The sequence below is a fragment of the Anabrus simplex genome, chromosome 7 (genome assembly GCF_040414725.1).
Source record: "Anabrus simplex isolate iqAnaSimp1 chromosome 7, ASM4041472v1, whole genome shotgun sequence".
Lineage (NCBI taxonomy): Eukaryota > Metazoa > Arthropoda > Insecta > Orthoptera > Tettigoniidae > Anabrus > Anabrus simplex.
Genome location: NC_090271.1, coordinates 70,709,389 through 70,722,012, shown reverse-complemented (window position 1 = coordinate 70,722,012; position 12,624 = coordinate 70,709,389). Strand labels below are relative to the sequence as shown.

At 41.5% G+C, this 12,624-nt stretch overlaps 1 protein-coding gene across 2 annotated transcripts in view; it reads right to left on the bottom strand.

The window, feature by feature from the left end:
* The window catches only part of LOC136877254 (RNA-binding protein 25), a 305,057-nt gene that overhangs the window by 291,955 nt on the left and 478 nt on the right, over positions 1–12,624 (bottom strand). The gene's annotated exons all lie outside the window — the stretch shown is intronic.

The window sequence follows — 12,624 nt, the reverse complement described above, 5'->3', positions numbered from 1 at the left end:
CCTTGATGTTGGGCCACTAGAACATTCGGGGTTCGGCTGGATATCGAACTTTCCGGTCATATCTTCCAGAAATCGCATGCATAAACTAGATGAAGGGAACAATAGAGGAAAGGCCGTGCCATGTTTTCGGGCGGGCTGGGAAGTTCCCCGAGTTGGTTTAGTCATCTCCTTTCAGGGTAATACCGAAGGGGCTGCGACAAGGCTGACTGTCACCTGAACATGTAACATCGCCCCCCTTCAAGAGCCAATAGCCCCGATCAGTTAGCTTCCGCTGCTCCCCCGTATGGCGCCAATCGGTCCAAATGCACCATCTTCATCTTGCTTCTCGGGCTCCATTGCATGTGATAGATGATGTCATTTATCCTCTTGACAACACAATAATGGCCTTCCCACTCTGACTGGAGTTTGGGGGACAAACCTCTCTTCCTTATGGGGTTATACAGCCATACCAGGTCGTCTTCCTGATATCCGGTAGAGTCCGCTCGTTGGTCGTATCGTGCCTTCATTCGATCGCACTCTATTCTCAATCACTTCCGGACAACGGCGTGTACATCCTCTAGTTTCCTGGCTAGATTGAGGCAGTACTGGTCGGCAGGGGCAGGATGATTGTCAGGTCGACTGAACATTAAATCTACCGGGAGGCGCAGTTCTCTCCCAAACAGCGTCCTTGCTGATGTGCATCCAGTGACCTCGTGCAATGCAGACCGGTACGCTAAGAGGAACAGGGGAAGATGACTATCCCAGTCTCTCTGATGTTCGCTAACAACTATTCGCAGGTGATTATCCTATTGAATCGATCCACAATTCCGTCTGATTGGAGATGTAGAGGTGTGGTCCTGGTCTTCCGGATTCCCAACAAACGGCACAGATTTTGGAAGACCGCTGACTCGCAGTTCCATCCCTGATCAGAACATAGCTCCAATGGTACGCCATATCTACTGACAAACTCGTTCACGAGAGTTACCGCCACCATAGTTGCCTCCTGCTTCGGAAGCACGCACGCCTCTGGCCACTGCGTGAAATAATCAGTGACGAGTATATCACAATTTCCTGTGTCACTGGTATGCAAGGGTCCGGCCACGTCAACTGCCAGTCTCGAGGGGCACACCTTCGGAATTCTTCATTCGACCTTTACGTCTCCGACTTGGTCCCTTGCCACACACTCGTTGCATCTAGTGCAAAAGTCTTCCACATCCGATCGGCACCCTACCCAATAGAACCTCTCTCGGACCTTTTCCAAGGTCTTCTTAACATCCCTGGTCACCAGCAAGTCCCAATGCGAACAGTACGACTTAGTTTTGGGGCTGAGGTCACTGACGTTTATCCATCCAGGCCTCAGTACGCGGGCGATCTTCCACTCGGCCAGTAGTCCGATGTCATCCCTCTGAGCATTAATCCAGGCTTCGCGACTCCAGCTTCCCTCGAACTCTACGGTGATCCTTTGGCGTGTAATATTGTGTTCACCTTCCCTCTCGGAAGAGAACTTGTAGTCTTTGGGACAAGGCCTTCGAGACAGTGTCGGCGCTGGAATTAGATGACCCTTGTGGTGTTCGATCACGTAATTGTACTCTTGCAGTCTCTCCAGCCATAGTGCAAGCTGTCCTTCTAGGTTCTTGAAATTTAGAAGCCACCTGAGTGATGCATGACCAATTCTGATGAGGAATTCTTGGCCATACAGATAATTATGGAAATGCTCGATGGCCTTCACAATGGCCAGCAGCTCTTTCCGGGTGATGCAGTAATTTCTTTCCGGTTTGGAAAGGGCCCTACTGAAGTATGCAACTACCCACTCTTTGTTGCCCATGACCCGAGACAGAACGCCCCCAATACCAAATTCGCTGGCGTCCATGTCGAGCTCAATTTTCACCCCAGCCCTGGGATATACCAATACCGGTGCTGTACATAGTGTGGGCTTCAGGTGGTCAAAAGCTTTTTGGCATTCCTCTGTCGAGGTGAACCGTTGGTCATTCTCCGTTAGACGATGCAACGGCTTGGCAACGTTGGTAAATCCCCTGACGAATTGACGGTAGTAGGTGCAGAGGCCCAGGAAGCTTCGAAGATGAGAATTGTCCTTACGCACTGGCCACTCCCTCACAGTCATGGTTTTCTCAGGATTCGTTCAGACTCCTCCCTCCAAGACTACATGGCCGAGGTACTGTACTTCCTGAACAGCTGGCATTTCTTCGGGCTCATCTTCAGCTGGGCTACTCTCAATTTTCCCAGAATTTCCCCCAAATTCTTTAGGTGCTTGTCGAAGGTGATTCTGAGAATGATGAAGTCATCCAGGTAAATCAGGCACGTCTTGTCTCCTCCATCCACCTCTCTCGCCTTTCTACCATCTTCCTATACCTTACATCCAACTCCTCCAATGTCATTTTCTGGCCTTCTTCTGTCTCCTTTTGCCCATCTTTCATCTCCTTTACACACACAATATTCTAACCAGCAGTGAATGGCCACACTTACTAATTACCGTCTCTCTTCTGTACACACACCAGAGAGTCCTGGCTGGTTGGAATTACATACCAGGGGATGGCTATAATCCTTACCTTCACTTCCCCCCCCAAGTCCAGTCACCTCCTACTGCCGCTGTGTGTAGACCGCTGGATTTGAACACAGTGCCGCTGGCCACACGACACACGAATACTGTTCGTTGGATCGATTTCACAGACAGTCCAGTAATTCACACAATCACATGCAGTGAACATCTAAACAACTCAACAGTATTCAACAGCGAACATTAACATATGTCCATTTATCCTCTCACTCACGATAGCGGGTTTCCTTGCTGGCTCACTGCGATCCTCAGTCCACAGAATTACATGAACACACAGTACAGTCTTCCGTTCTGTCGTCTCCAGTTCACACACACACACACACACACACACACACACACACACACACACACACACACACACACACACACACACACACACACTGGTTTCTCTGACACCACGACAGCTCGCTCGCAAGGGCCTTGTATTTATACCTCGATGTTGGACCACTAGAACATTCAGGGTCCAGCTGGAGATTGAACTTTCCCGTCATATCTTTCAGAAATCGCATTGAGAAACTAGATGAAGGGAGCAATAGAGGAAGGGCCGTGGCATATCCTCGGGCAGGCTGGGAAGTTCCTCGAGCTGGCTTAGGCATCCCCTTTCAGGTAATACCGAAGGGGCTGCAACAAGGTTGACGGTCGCCTGAGCACATAACATTCTCATAAATAGTAAATTATAAGCTACACCACACTCGAACTAAAGTAATACTAGATACGTAGCACACCTCGTAAACTACCACCTTTGAGAGGTTAGCGCAAGTATTGTGATAGTACATATATCACACCCTCGCACTATATGTAGAAGCGAGAGATATTATTGTCAGTATTCAATTTTTATTATTATTATCATCATCATCAGTATTTCAGTTGTATATTTTGTCATTAGTATTTGGAAGCTGGAAGGTCTCCATATGGGGTATGAGTAATTTGTTTTGTACAACGGCTGGGAAAACACTGCTATATTGAACTCTGAAAATTTGGATGAGTCGTGTATATCCCTGTGTTTGATGAGATGGACTTCTTGTTGCAGTCGGAAATCTCCGATGAATCATATGAAACACCCTAGAGTTTGTTGATCTTGTGATTACTTTGTGACACTGGAAGAAATTCAGGGCATGGTCTTGACAAGCGGATCTACTATGATTGGATGGCTAGGATCAATCTTGACGTATTATGTAAGAGGAAGGGGAATGCTGATGTCTATTTAGCATGTGATCAAACGGCGGGAAGAAGACACACTGTATGGGAATGAAGTACTGCGGACACACGATACGGGAGTGAAACTGGATATACGGTACTGGAGTGACACTGCTGCACTATACTGGACTGGAATTCAAACGTTCGTGGAACGTTGTCTGTGCTTGCGCATTGAGTATTGTATCACTTTGTGGCGGCCTGGTATTATATGTTGCTGAAAGCTGGGAGGTGCTATATCTCAGACTTCCCATAACTTATGTTCAGGAACGACAAGCGTGTGTTGCTCAAATGCATACATAAGTGTTATACTCATTGAACACAGTATTATGAGGTACAGTATCTGTGTGATATTATAAGTGCCGATTATGAGAATCAGCAAGTCGTGTTAGACAGTGAAGGGTTCTTATGTACATATATGTACATTATTCAACGGACTAATCACAAATGGTGGCTTAGTTCTCGCTTTCGTTTTCCCACTGTTTTCTTTGTTGTTGTAAATATGGAGTCTTCCAGTAATATTTTGTTTTTGTATTATAAGTGTATTTTGGTGTGTTGATGATGTGCTCATGCACGGATTTTATTGAGAATATAGTTAGATATTTTAGAATCAGTGGAGTTATTGATGAACCTAGGTGCAGTTCCTACCTATTTAGTCGTTTTCAGGTTAGGTAGGGCCTGTAACAGATGTACCAGTACGCAGCATTATGTACACGGCCTGGGAGATAAAGAATTATCATGCTCTATCTAAATTCAAGGGATCCATTCTGGTGAACTCTGGCGCCCATACTACGGACATTTAGATTAATCATGTTTATCAATTTAATTTATTTCAGGTATTTGTATTAAGTTTTTGAGTAATTTTTATTTATTCAGTTATTTATTTTATTATTATTATTATTATTATTAACAGTAAAGCTACAAATTGCACCCAAGCGTGGGGCAATGATTATAGTTAATTATTATGCTTATTTTATTTATTATTCACAAATAATTACAGTATGTCTATCTTTTCATTCACTCTCCTTCACTACCATGTACGTTCATTCTGTCTCTAATTTTCTCTCGAACTTCTACTTGCTGTGTATGGCTCGTGTGGTGTCTTCATATCAGTCTCGTTTGATCATTCCGGTTGGGTTCAGTCTTAGATCGAAAGCTTAATTTTGATATGACAAGTCATTTCCCTGTATATTTTCTGCATTTTTATTTCCCTGTGCTTCCACCATTTTTCCAGAAAATGGGTACCTGTATAGTGTATATAGAAATTCAAACATCCTAACCTGGTCATTTATTCGCCTGTCCAGTGGCCTCAACTTGGAGGAAGTATTACCTGTACTGGAAGAGGATGACAAAAACATCAGGAACATATACATTGAGCTGCTGGATGTGGCTATACATTCTGATAACTCTGCAGGGTAGAAACAAGGGGGTTTAGGAGACAATCCTACATGACTGCATGTCTGTGCACTAACCGAAATAGTTTTCAGCCACAAACGTGATAAACAGTAGAAGGATCTTTCCCTTGAAGATAATTTCCTGACAAGTAAAAGGCCAAAGGGAAGTCTCAAGCCTCCTCAACATAGAACCAGGATAATCTCCAGACTGCATCCTCACAGTTTCCCAAATTGGACTATTCCTAACTCCAGGATGTCATCACTGAAATATTTGACTGCTGCTTTGATGAGAAACAAACAGAACGATAGGTCAGCTGTTGAAGTTGACTCCAAGAACAGACCTGCGTCATGTGCAGAAACAACCTTCCCTTGTTTCCTTGTAACAGAGAACTAAATGCAGTCCAATTTTATGAACAGTTGTAAATAATAGTGTGCGAATATACATTCATTTACATTTCATGTGCCTATTTTTTCTCAAATTCACTTTCATGTTATTTTTCATCCAAACAAGACCTCACAGGGTCACATACTTTGTAAAAATTTTCTCTTGAAAGGGACTATGGTAACGTACGGTTCCGGGTTATTACTGACAACCCACTGCACCAATTTACATGAAAATAGGGTTTCTTTGTCTCCCATCATCAATGAATAGCTTCAGATTTCATAAAATAAACCAGTTAAGAGAAAAATAAATTCTCCTTCCCAGGTTAACAGAAAAAAAAAAAAATCCAATGGGCAGCTACATCCATAATGGTGAATGGTGAGACGCTGCACAATATCAAACAATTTCCTTCTCTTCAAAGCCACTTCTTGTGAATGTAAGAGCACAGGTTCCTGAGAAATCCAAAATCCAGTAACGTGGCATAGAATATATGATGACTGGAGACTGACTACAGTATCCCCCTGTGGGTGGGGGCAGTAGAATAACATCCACGGTATCCCCTGTCTGTTGTAAGAGGCGACTAAAAGGGGCCTCAGGGGCTCTGAACTTTGGAGCGTGGGCTGGCGACCACGGGGCCCTCACCTGAGTCCTGGTATTTCTTCCACTTGTGCCAGGCTCCTCACTTTCATCTATCTTATCCGACCTCTCTTGGTCAACTCTTGTTCTTTTCTGACCCCGACACTATTAGGTTTCCGAGGACTAGGGAGTCTTTCATTTTCACGCCCTTCGTGGCCCTTGTCTATCTTTGGCCGATACCTTCATTTTTCGAAGTGTCGGACCCCTTCCATTTTTTCTCTCTGATTAGTGTTATATAGAGGATGGTTGCCTAGTTGTACTTCCCCGTAAAACAATAATCACCACCACCACCACCATCTGACTACAGTATAACAAAGAAATGGAGCATCACTTCTAATGTGCAATTGCAACCTATGAATGTCTCGTAGAGAGGTTCTTTGACAATCATGAGCCCGGTGTTGGGACCAAGCCATATGTTTACAATGCCACGGAAATTCCAACACTTGCTTATAGATTTAAGACCTGGACTATTTAGAGAAGACACTAAAAATTACTGGAAAAATATCATCAGTGCTGCTTCACGAGAATACTTAACCTTAGTCAAGCATAACAAGTATTTATCCAGAATTTTAAATTATGCACTTTTGCATATTTTAGCTCAGGGTTGTTATATTAGCCAACAGTTGTCGGACATGTATACAGTGGGACCTTAGCCAGGTTAAACACAGGCATCTGGAATGAAAAAGAGATGGCTTTTCTTTCAAAGAGCAAATTCCATGCTAATGTTCTTTTTTGGAAGTATGCTGACATTGTGAACGTTTGTGTTTTAGCTTTTGTATAAATTATGTCCCAAATATAATTTCAGAATGAATGTGTAATAGTAAAAATTACTAAACAGCATTGATTAACACTAAGATATGAGCGATAATGGGTGGGAAAGTGAAATTAATGTGTGTGAAAACAATGTAAGTAACGGGCAAATTCAGATGATGAGTCGCAGTATATTATCTGTGGGATTAACCATGAGAATTTGACAGAAAGCGAGGGTGACAGTGATGAGCAAAGCATGGAATGGTACGAGGTGGCAAATCAGGATCCAGGACCACAAACAATTCTAATTTATGACATAGATAAAAGTTTCAATTTGGATTCCCATTTTGACACTACAACTGAGCCCATAGATCAGGGAAACCACTTATGTGGATTAACAAATTAAAAAAAAAAACCTGAAAAATACCCCCATCTTCAGCAAAGGTCAAGACTAAGCAGTTGGAATGCACCATCCATGGCTAATATTGCTGCTTTGCTACATATTAGAAATAAACAAGGGCTTGCAGTAATTGACTGATGAAACATTAGTTTTCAATGCAGAGCGTGGAAAGAATACCTTTTTAGTCGCATATTTTCCCAAGAGATGAGTTTCTTCTTATGCTTTGGAACTTACATATAATAGGTATACATGTTCTTTGATATTAAGTCAAGACTAATGTGTGCTGTGCTTTGTGTCATTTTTGTTCACACAGTTAAGGGTTTATTTTTTAAGAATAAATGGATACCTTCAATCTGTTCTGATGAAATCAGGTTTGAATATTTTACTTCTGCTAAACTACTTACATTTTTGAAATTTTTATGGGTATTAATAAGTCTAAACCTGCAACTTTGAACATTGTGTTCTTCTCATATATACTTGTTTTACGGGTTCATTTGGGTAGCCATTTGTACCACACACAAATGTTGTTCACTTCAGTCACGCCGGCAAAGACTTGCGGAATGGGTAGTAGTCTACGGCAGGTAAACGTGAGAAGGCAAAAAAATGTTCTAATGTAAGTTAATTAGACTCGCAAGCAAATAACATAAGCACTGAGGCAACGATTTTCATATATGAACTTTGATAGACCAGTCACATAGCTTGCATGCCTCAAGCATGTATTCAAAAAGGTGTATATTGCATTCTCAATTGAAGAATGGACAACATAATCAGGGAGGACAGTATAAGTGATACAAGGGCATTCTAAAGTACCAAACTGAAGTTGGCAACTGGGAGGACGTAGCATCAGATTGGCCAATGTGGTAAAGCATTGTCCACAAGGGCCCACAATGTTTTGAATAACAGAGCCAAAGGCACGAGTCTGATAAGACAGACAGGAGAAAAACAGAAGAAACGACCACCAGGTTGTTCAACATAAAGGAGTTTTGATCTGTCAGTATTGCTGCAGAGTTTGTGGTTCTAGAATTGGTTTCTTCGGCAAAAGATCCTGTAAATTGATGACCTTGATGCACGTAAGATAACGTTATACTCATTAGCATACGTATGATAATATGAACTTTATATTATGTCCGTTCCAGTATTTCGAGCCCAAGTTTCATCCCTTAAAAATATTCCAATTAACCTGACATTCAGTCCCAACTTCTTCATCACTGAGCAAACAACATCTCAATAAAATAATGGTTTCCAGTAAAGAAATAGCCTTTGAAACATAAGACTGTGGATGTGATCCCAGTTCAGTCCAATGGTATTTAAGAATTTGACAGGTCAGTTCTGCAGATTTACTAGCATTTGAAAAAACAGCACGATCATTACTTTAGCCCTCGAGACAAGACCTTCACACCCGCGACCTTCTCAGTAAGGATGTCGTCAAGCGGTGCTCAGTGCTGTCAACCTCTGTACTTAGGAACTAATGAGTGAGTGGTGCTTCAATAGTTGGTGGTGGTAATTATTGTTACACAATTGGTGAGGACTTGTTCTTGCTGTGTGGATGGTTAGGATAGGACCTGGACAAGACCACTGATATAGGGGCAAGCAAAGGGGGTCTGGGGGCGAAGCAGCCCTAGGCCTCTAGTTTCGTGTGAAAACACGATTGGGTGCACGAATTCCTGAAGGCTGCAGCAATGCTCGCTGTTCTGTATTGTAAATTGTTTCCTTAACATGTTACATTTCCTTGCGCTTTTATTGTGCTGGGGTTGCGACTGATTATGATAAACATTGATGGGAATGAGATCACGTGCCACTTACGTTGAAAAATAGGAATGCAAGCAGCTACTTTAGAAATGAAAATGGCGTGTAATACTCTTCATTAGGTTATAAAAGTAGACCTACATGTAGTTCTTGGGGCGGGATGGTGGGTTCCTGGACATTGCAATGAACACATCTCTCCTCTGAGACACGTTCCAAGTAAGATTTCATTAATTTCCACTTATAACATTAGAAATATCTTGTCACTAGGGCTGGAGTTTTACCACAGCTCCACATTTACAGGCTTTTATGAGTTTGGAGGATGAAGAGATTATTGACAACACAACTTTCTCCTTAAGAATTTGTTAGAATAAGTTACCAGTGAACTGTAATACTTGACAGTATACCCTAACTAGTTCATGTCTGTTAAATGGAAAAGGACCACAAAAACAGGTATACAGTTATTTATCAAGTACCCGAGCAAACACACATAAGCACACTGTACAGTACCAGCAAGGAAACCCACATGGCACAGTCTCCTCTCTCCTTCTCCTCTGATGAGATACGACTCCTCTTCGATGGTATGCATGCAACTATTCACTAGTGCAGTTATTCATGGAACTGCTATCCCCTATTGGGCTCCACCTGGGAATGAGACCCCTTGAGTGACAAATTATTGTCCACACAAATGGGAGGAAATGTGTGGGACTGGTTATGTTTTACTGCAGATTCAGTACCATTAATAAGTTAAATCAGACAGAAATCACACACTTCATTAAGACTTTTGGAAATAAAAGTCTTTAAGATACTAGCGTGATGCATATTTCCAAAACAGTACACAGTATTACACGCCAAAGAAGTACAAAATACCACACACTCCTGGTTTAACCCTCACATATTGAGATGTAAAACTAGGAACCTCACTGAATGAGGGGTGCCAGTCCAAACCCCAACATTACAACTTGCTTTCTGAAAATGAGCTATACATATTAATGGATCTCTGCATTGATATCTTCCTTTAGACATGGCTAAGTGACATATGACCGATTTCCTGAGTAAGAGTAAGGTATGTTCTAATATTTCTCTAGTAATGTTATTTATTAATTTAACAAAAACTTCACTGTTGATTTGCGCGAAAGAAACTATCCTCCATTTAGGACAAAAATTACAATGAAATTCCATGGATACAATTTGTTCACATAACCATGACCAGCTTTACTTGTGGTGAATAATAACTGCGACTAATTGTACTGGTGGTGAAAAAATTGTGACAAATTCCCCAGATCCCACAAGCTTTGGTATTTTTGATTAACAATCCTGGCCCACACTCCAAATTTACCCGTTGAACACATATTAACACTTCATAACCTCCTACCTATTCCTTGTTACCTCTCATTATTCCGGAATCATTAACTTCCAACGCATCCAGATGCAATCTCCTTCCAGTGGATTGTATCTAGGCATAGTCGCCTGAGCATAAGGAGGGCAATACTCCATGTCAGAGATGCCCCAGCACATTCCATAGCAACTGGAATTCTGACACTCAGGACCACTTATTAGGCCTTTCAGCCATTGCCAATGGTTCACGAACTAGGACGTGACTACACAAACCCACACCATAAAACCAAATGCAGGCACAATTCGGCTCAATGCACTCCACCTCAGGCAGGTAAAGAAGCAGAGTAGGCCTATACGCTCTGAGAGCAAGTACAGCCTAGCAGCTACTTGCACGGCTCTCAGTTATAACTAATGAAGGGGTGTATATCTATACAAATTTAAACTTTTATTGTGCCTATTGTCTTGTTCAATTCAGTGTATTAAATTATGGCAAGGAAACAAAATGAGTTATTCTGTATACAAAAGCCTTGTGTTAAGTAAACAATACATTTAATTATATTCATTTCATTAGGTTATGAGTAGGAAACAAAATGAATTATTTTGACATGTGATAACTAAATAATCCTCTGACTTCTGCCTGTACTCGTAGAAAAACTGTAGATCAACATAAAAGCTTGTTTACGAATACAGCATAAACAATGAAAAACAAATTAACTGTATGATTGTACTGAGTAAACATAACACAGTGTACTCAGGTAGAATGCTGTGGTTTTGCTTGCTCCTTAACATGGCATATTGCCAACTAGTTTTTACAGCACAAACTATTATCCGCGCACTTTTTAGTGATAGATTTACACCCTAGTGCTGAAGCGGTCGACTTTGGTTATCTTCGAGATTCGTATTGGCAACCTTTGAAACACAAACTAAGAATCGCTTATCATCGCTGTGCGCCATCTGGCGTACACTTTAAGTACTCGTACTGTTGTTGTTTACACAGAAAAGTCAAACCATAGAATTCATGCTAGGAACAAGTTTCGCAACGGGAAATGTTATATAGTATTAAATATTGTGTGTGTGACACAGTTGTTTGCTTAAAATAATAAAGGTTTATAAAATTCATATCGATCGATCATATTATCGATTCAATTCAGATTTCATTTCCATTCAGTTGGCAGTATTGACGGAACCCTTCTTACTTCTCCAACGAGTACAAAAATCTATCACTAAAAAGTGCGCGGATAATACAGTATCCAAAGTCAGTTGCTCTCAGTTCTTCCTGTTTTCATGCTGTTAGATCTGGGAGGACTACTTTCTCATTGCCCACCTCTGCCATAAACCATAACAGGTAGAAGATTTATTGCTGTTGGAAGAGCCTCGATGCAACTCTCAGCTCTTCATCGTTCTCCTTTTCCGTACATTATTGTAGTATGCTGATTACGGCTGTCACTATATTCAATACACAGCACATTACTACTACACACCGAAGTCTGGATGAAAATTACGGTTAGTAATAAATCTTTAGAAGAGAGACTAGGCTCTACAAAGAACGCTTGATAAGTCACTATTAGTGATAGGTTATATCCGAATTCACCAGACCATATTAGTGACAGGTTAGGTACTATTTATTTAAAGAGGAAGTACAACTGGCCAACCAACCTGTACCGACACTAATCAGGAAGGCATAAAGGAAGAGGCCCAATGAAGGTATCGATAACAGAAAGGGATGAACCACGAAGGGCGTGAAAATTAAAGAATCGCTAAGCCTCGTGAAGGAAACCAAGTTGTAGGCCTACCTGAAATTAGGTTAGAGTTTGTCTGGGCCATGAACTGATCTCATGCATCAATGTTAATAACAAGACTTGTTGCTGCTACTAAAGAGGTGTCATTCAGGCGAACAGTAAACCAATTTCAGATTTGCTTCCTTCTAACCATGAAACAGAACTTAACTGGATGGTTTATTCAGTCAAATATAAAGAATATTTCAACCGTTAAAGAGAGAAATGAAATATGGTTGGGGTAGATTTGCTACAGATACAACACTTGTTACCGGTAGATGTATTTTTCTAGGACAAGAGGTAGAAATTCAGATAAAATATACCGATTCAGTAAAGTACTGAGATGCTCATGAATGAGCATTGGTGTCATGAATTTGTTGGATTGGAAAGGCCTGAGGTCATCACAAAGCCCAAAAGTTTACATTTCTACATAGTCCCAAAATTCTTATGCGAGATTT